Genomic DNA, 7,522 nt, shown 5'->3' on the forward strand with positions numbered 1-7,522 from the left:
AAATCATATGGTGGTCACAAAAGACGTGTTGGTTTTTTTAACTTTGTCGTCACATAATAAAAAATAACAAAACCAGAAAATTTTAAAGATTGTCCTTTTTTGACAATACTTTGATTATTTTTTGGATAGAAAATGTAAATATAATTGACAATAAAAAAATAATGTTTTGCTACAAAACTAGTAGACAAGGAGACTAACTTCTGAACCCAACATGCAATTTGGTATTTCGGTCTCTCATTGGGTTCACAGTTAAACAATATATGCCCATAACATGTTGTATATGACCGGCCACTCCAAATATTTTATATTTTATATATTTTAATATAGAAACAGTTTAGTCACACTTGTCTCATATAAAACAGGATTTTTTAAAACACAAAAAAATATATGTATAGTTATATGATATAAATACAATAAACGACAACTACATGATAAAATTCTGGTAAATGTACATGTGGTGTACCTAAAAGGGAAACCGATCTTTCACATAATATATTAAAAAATAACATTTGCTCTAGATAATATATAGCCGGTCTATGAGAAAATAAAATAACATAAAAGGCATATTATTATTATTATTATTATCTATATGAAAATAATAAAGTGATGAAAATAAAGTGAGGATGAACAGTGGGTGATAAATCTTAGGTTTTTGTTTTTGTTTTTTTTATATATATTTCTTAGTTATACATTAATTAATAATCTTTATGTAAGTATTTTTTTGATAATAAATAGGCAATTAATAGTTTTTAAGTATTTGTTTTTTTTAAGTATTTGTTTTTTTTTCTTTTTTTGTTATTAACGATATTTTGTTGTTATCCAATTTGAATTTCTTAATAATTTGGGTACGTTAAATTTATACAAATCTAAATTCGCAACTATATGTATTTTTTATTTTAACATTTCAAGTTATATGTCAGTGCGTTGTGACAGTACGTTATTACGGGAATTGGATCGGCAATTTTTAAGTTTTTAGTAACAAGTTGTGTCTGTTAACTTTATTAAAAAGTTCTAAATTCGCAACTTTGTTTATTTCTTATATTAACATTCCAAGTTATTTGCCGGTGTGTTGTGAAGGTACGTTACCGCAGACATTGGATTGGTGTTGATTCGGTTTGTTACAATACTCATACTATACATGCACTCAGTGTAAAAATCAACACGTGTTTTACATCGACCAAAAACGATAAAAATGGACACCAATACCAACACCGATGTTTGAACGGTACCGATTGGTTCAAATTGTCACTTGTCACGGTACTTGTACCGATATTTATTTATTATCGCAAACAAAGTTGTTTAGTGACGACATCAGATTCCTAATTGATGGAGAAAGGTCTGGTGGCAAGAAAAGCTGCTTCTAGGAGGTTGTCAAGTGTTTTCGCTCGACGATTCCATTCTTGGGTGGTTGGTTTGGCCCTTGTTCCTGTAACTCAAATCCTAACCCGGTATACCCCATTTTAATTTTACACCATTGTGAACCTTACGCCGTTTTTACTCTCTGATCGAGGTTCTCCTCATTGAAAAATCTTCGTAAACTAAATCACACGTGTATATGTTGACATTTAAGAGATACACAGTCAAGAAAATCGAGGGTAATGGTGATATATATGCGGATTAGACAACAAAAAAAAACACTCAACAAATGGCTACAATTTAAGGAATGTGTTTCGTGACGGCATCAGATTCTTAATTGATGGAGAAAGGTCCGGTGGCAAGAAAAGCTGCTTTAGGAGGTTGTTAAGTGTTTTCGCTCGACGATTCCATTCTTGGGTGGTTGGTTTGGCCCTTGTTCCTGTAACTCGAATTCTAGCCCGGTATATCCATTTTAATTTTACACCATTGTGAACCTTACTCCTTTTTTACTCTCTGATCGAGGTTCTCGGCATTGAAAAATCTTCGTAAACTAAATCACACGTGGGTTTTATCCCACTGGGTTTTCCTAGCAAGGTTTTTAACGAGGCAGTATCACCTAGCGTATTAAAAGAACGGTAGACTATTATATTTCAACATGTGGATAGTCAAGTTGAAGTGTTATGAATGCATCATAATGTAGTGACTCTTCACATATGTAACCTCCATATATTTATTACCTTTGTATTAATGTTATGCCTCTATAAACAGAGGTTTCATGTAATTGGTATAATACACTCAATGAATATAAGAATGAGTTCTTCTCTTCTCTCTTTCTTACTTTCCATTCCTTGTTCTTTATGTTTATATATATATATATATATATATATATATATATATATATATATATAGGCTAATGCTAGACAAAAAACCCTAAAAATTTTAGAAAACTCTAGAAACTCAAAACTCCCGACTTTTTTTTTTTGAAATTTGTAATTAATCAAAGCTTGAGTTTTGGTATTGAAGCACGAAAACTATATTCTAATGTTATATAAGTTTGAGTAAAATGCAAAAATGGTCCTCGAGTTTATGCTATTTTTGCCATTTCAGTCCAAAAATAACCTTGTATATCTAGGTGCCTGAGGTTTCATTTTTGTTGATATTTTCATTCAATTGACAAACTGTGTTAAAAATTTATGTTAACTTCTCTCATTTTTGTCGTTTTCCTCATTTAATTAAAATATATTATGGCATACAATGACAATTATATCCTTCATTTAAATGAGGAAAACACAAAAAAGAGAAGAAGTTGACAGAAAATTCTAACCCAGTTTGCCAATTGGATGAAAGTGGCTACAAAAATGAAACCTCAGGGATCTAAATACAAAAATTTTCAGTGTTGGACTAAAGTGAAAAAAGTTGCCTAAACTCTGGGACCATTTTCACATTTTACTCTATAAGTTTTTAAGGACCAATGTATGATTTAGTTTAAATTTGACTTAAACTTTATTGTTTTAGTTAGACCATGTGTTATGGTTTCACATCCAGGGTGTGAACTATCCGACTCAGCCTTAGAAAGCATTAACATAAACAAAGCCTCGACTTTTGTATTGAATCTCTAAATCCAATTCTTTGTTATCATGAGTTTCTTAGGATAGGATTCTTTTTCTTTCTGATGACAATACGATTCAATGTCTTATACAATACAATTCAACGTCTTATATGGTATAGTTTATATGACGTAAAACAATATTTATGGGTTTTAAAAGTTACATAGGTTTATAAGAATCTCGATAAGATATTTAATAATACTTCGAACCAACTAACGAAATGGATGGGGGTTTGATATCTTATTTATCGATCCATGACATAGTGTTAGTTTGCTTTTTAAGAGGTAAAATGTCTGCAGTCTGCGGATCACATCTGTAGACATCTGTTGAAGAAGAGGTGAACTAAATGTCTGCAGTCTGCAAGAAAAAAAACTGTTTTGTAGACTTCTAAAATAAACTGGTGGAGGTGTACAGACGGTGGTGGATGGTGGACGGTGGTTGTGGTGGGTGGTGGATGGTGGTGGTGATGGACGGTGATGGACGGTGATGGGTGGTGGTTGGTGGTGGTGGTAGACGATGGTGGACGGTGGTGGTGGTGGTGATGGTGGGTGGTGGTGGCCGGTGGTGGTGGGTGGTGGACGGTGGTGGTGGGTGGTGGACGCTTGTGGTGGGTGGTGGATGGTGGTAGACGGTGGTGGTGGGTGGTGACCTGTAACACCTCGAAAATTCATGTCCAATAATGTATTGACACGTGTCATGGACTTAAAACGTGTAAAGGATTGATTTTGAGGGACTAAAGTTGACAAACAAGAAATCTATGTGCGTAAAAGGATTCAAAATGTCAACAATGAGTAAATATATCTTTCAATAACCCTACATGATGTTTATACCCTTAAACGAATAAATCATGAATCATACGAAGCTAATTGTGAAAGAAAGTGAGGAATTACAAACTACAGGGGCTAAATGTGTCAACATGTTTAAAGTATACCTCTGAGTGATCTTTTAGCAGACCCAAAGCTTTGTAATGGTTAATTATACTCACAAGAATGTGTGATAAAAATTTCACAAGGTTTCGATAAAGTATGAGAAAGTTATGACAATATTCGTATGCGAGGGGTTAAAAGCGTCAAACTGCAAAAGTATGTCAATTCGTAAGGTTTCGGACCTTCCGAAATATGACCATGAGTTATTATACTCTAATTAACCTTTAGATAGCTTAGATATAGGCTTAGAGGTGTTTGGTGCGCAAAAATAAACTTTTATGTCATGCAGGGACTAAAAGTGTCAAAAAGTGCACAAGTTTGCACTTTCGCGCATATCTTGCATTCTGAATATCCCCGACACCCAAAAATTTATGTAAGCACTAAAATATTTCATTTTAGGGTTTGGCTTGATAAAATTCCATTCGTCGCGTAATTTGGATCGTTTTAAGCGTCCGTGTTTCGTCGTAATTAGCCAAACAACGGGACCGTACGACCAAACGAACCGACATCCGGCATATTTTTGAGCATGTTTCATGTTCCCTATGCTTAGGCATCATTGTAGAGCCTTAAAAATGGTTTAACGGGCCTCAAATGTGTCGGGAATGACAATTGGGAGTGCAGGGGCCAAAACTGTCAATAGTTGAAAGATTGCATGTGCTGTGCAGGTCCTTTACGGACTGTATACAAGACCATACGGTCCGTATAGCTTGCCCAGTTCCAGAATTTTGAAAACCAGCTTTGGTTTTGCTCTCACACTCTCATAATCGAATCTAGGGGCTGCCCAATGTTTTGTAAACCATGGGTATGAAGTGTAGGGCTGAGATTGAAGCACGATTATCGATGAACGATCCTAACGGTTCTCAAAAACCTATATATACCCCCTTATTTTGGGTTTCACTTGCACCATTCATTCCATTCTGAATTCTCTGCATTCCTTGAGGGTCTTGAGCTTCTTGAGAACCTCTTCCAAGTCCTTTGGACTTTTGTAAGTGATTCCTTTCATGCTTAGTTATTTGTTTAGCGTTTAAACCGAAAAGTCAAGCGTTATCGATAAACACTTTGACTTTTAATCGGTTGAACCATGGTTCGCGTTGAACATGGCTACGTGATCGTAATTAGGTAGGTATTTAACCCTCTAAAGGGCACCTCCTAATTACCACGTTTACTTAGTTTAATTGTCGGGTCAAATTTAAGTTAATCGGGTTTGATTTAAATAAAATTCATAACTAATGATATAAAATCTTTAAAATCAGTTTTGTCACTCTAATGACTTGGTAAATATTAGTTGATCATGTCTAAACATGATTCAACCCGACAATTCTAAGTATAGACTCGGTTCACGACCGAAAGTCGCAAAGTTTGACCTTTGCTTTGACTTTCAGTTCTGACCCGAATTAGCTTGAGTTTATTTATGCCTTAGAGTCCTTTGTGATCATGTTATATGATAGTATAACCTCCCAAAGTTATACTACTTGGTTCTTTAGAATTAAAGACCATCGCATGTTTCCATAATGCCTAAATGTGACCATAATGCCCTTTAATGTTAAAACAATATTTTTGGGAGATGTGAAAGGACTAAAACCTTTATTACTGACCTATAAGCGTGTCCCTAAAATTTCACATCAGTTTGAGGTCTAGATTAGGAGATATGCTCTTTAGCGTAATTAAGAAGCTTTTCGGTAAATAAACCGCATAATTAGCATATAGCCTATCTAAACCCAATTTTTAATACCAAACTTATTACCCACTGATGTAATATAATATTTTAGGATTTTTGAAGATTTTTAGTTATTTTTGGGCTGATCATAACCTAGAGTTCTAAGCTTGATTCAGTAGTTGTCGGTTTTACCCTTTAAGCCGTAAAATGAGTTTTACCAAACCTTTTGATACCAAATCTTTTTCTACTGATATAATATGATAATTAGAATATGTTAAGCCTTTTGGAATAGTAAAAATATCAGCTTTTCTTTAAGAACCCGGAAATAGCACAAAATTGCCTTTTAAGCGTTTTTAACGCATAGTACATATTAAAAACCATTTTAGGTGTATAAGACTTGATGCCTACTGATGTTTTAAGTAAATTTTCATACTTTAGCAGTAAGCAAAAGTCTTAAGCTCAGAATCCCAGTTTTGACCTTTTAAGCCTATGTGAAATTACCAAAATGCCCTTAAGATGCATAGTTTGGTTATAAGTGATAAATTTCACATATAGGTTATACCCTACTGAGTAACTTAGTAAATTAAGTATTTTTACTGATATAATCAGACCCGAAACTCAGAAACATATTTAAATCCTTTTTATAACCTTTAAAATGACCAAAATACCCCTACGGGGCATAAATTGGTTTTTAAACTCGTTTTGGGCATAATGGAAGATATCCTACTGATATCACAACATATCAAAGGCATATTAACTTATGGAACATGTTCATGACTCTTATGGTTACCCGTTACGCATGTTTCGCGTTCGGATCGGCCTATGTGACTAGTTTGCATATATAAGCCGAAACGGGTCAAACCAAATCGTTTTTGTCTCAATATTCAGAATGTGATTAAGTTACCCATATTAAACAAGTATTCAAGCTTGTCGGGTCAAAACCACATTCTAAACCGGTCTTCGCCTTATCGTGCGTTTGAACCGTGTTTTCCTTTGAAAACTAACCGGTCTAAAGCTTAGGCTAAATTAAAGACCCGTTAGGATTCTAATAGGTTATTAAAACCATTCGTTCCAGATTAGGAGCCCAGTAAAAGCTATCTGTACTTTCTGATTTGATATACGGCTGGGATTGAATTTATATTCAGCTCAGGTAAATACCCTTAACTTATTTTCCCTATACGGGCTTGGGATACGGTACTATAAAAGTACCGCTTGGTCGGGTGTATGTAGTCATTTAAATCGTATTGTGATTGATGTATTTTCATAACCTGTTTGATATGTATTATTTGGTGTATGGCCCTTGGGGGTTAAATGACCATGTCCCGGATATCCTTGGCATCATTCATGAAATGGCCACGACCTAAGCACGGGGTGTAGGCGTACACCTAACAGCTGCATTATGTAAAAACTGGTATCCCACTATAAGGAATCGACCTTGTGGGCATTATACCTGTGGCGTGTCAGTTAACTTAAGTCCGGCCCTACAAACCGGCCCTAATGGACGACAAATGAGTAAAACTGTATACAAGATTATTTTGAATATTTGTCCCAAGTTATAAAATATTTTTGCCGAAGTGCATTTAAATCAATTTTCAAACTCTTTTCAAAATGAGTCAGTTAAGTTGTATTTACCAGTGCAAACTGACGTATTTTCCAAAAAGGCTAAGTGCAGGTGCTAGACGAAATAGGCTGGCTACTCCAGGCAACATTACTCAAGTCTCGCAAGCTTTAGATGTCAAAGTCTGTTGAACAGTTTTCCTTTTTATTTGATCCGCCTGTGGATCTGTTTCGACTGTGTTGTAATACTCAAAACATTACATTTTGTTCAGTTGAAATAAATCTATATCTTTTGCTTCCGCTGTGCATTTTATATGATTGTGTTGTTTGACTATGATGATATCAATGACGTCACGATACTCCCCACCGGGCCCACCGGTGACACGTGGAAAATAGGGGTGTGACATGACCGGTGGTGG

Source organism: Helianthus annuus, chromosome 11 (assembly GCF_002127325.2).
Source record: "Helianthus annuus cultivar XRQ/B chromosome 11, HanXRQr2.0-SUNRISE, whole genome shotgun sequence".
Lineage (NCBI taxonomy): Eukaryota > Viridiplantae > Streptophyta > Magnoliopsida > Asterales > Asteraceae > Helianthus > Helianthus annuus.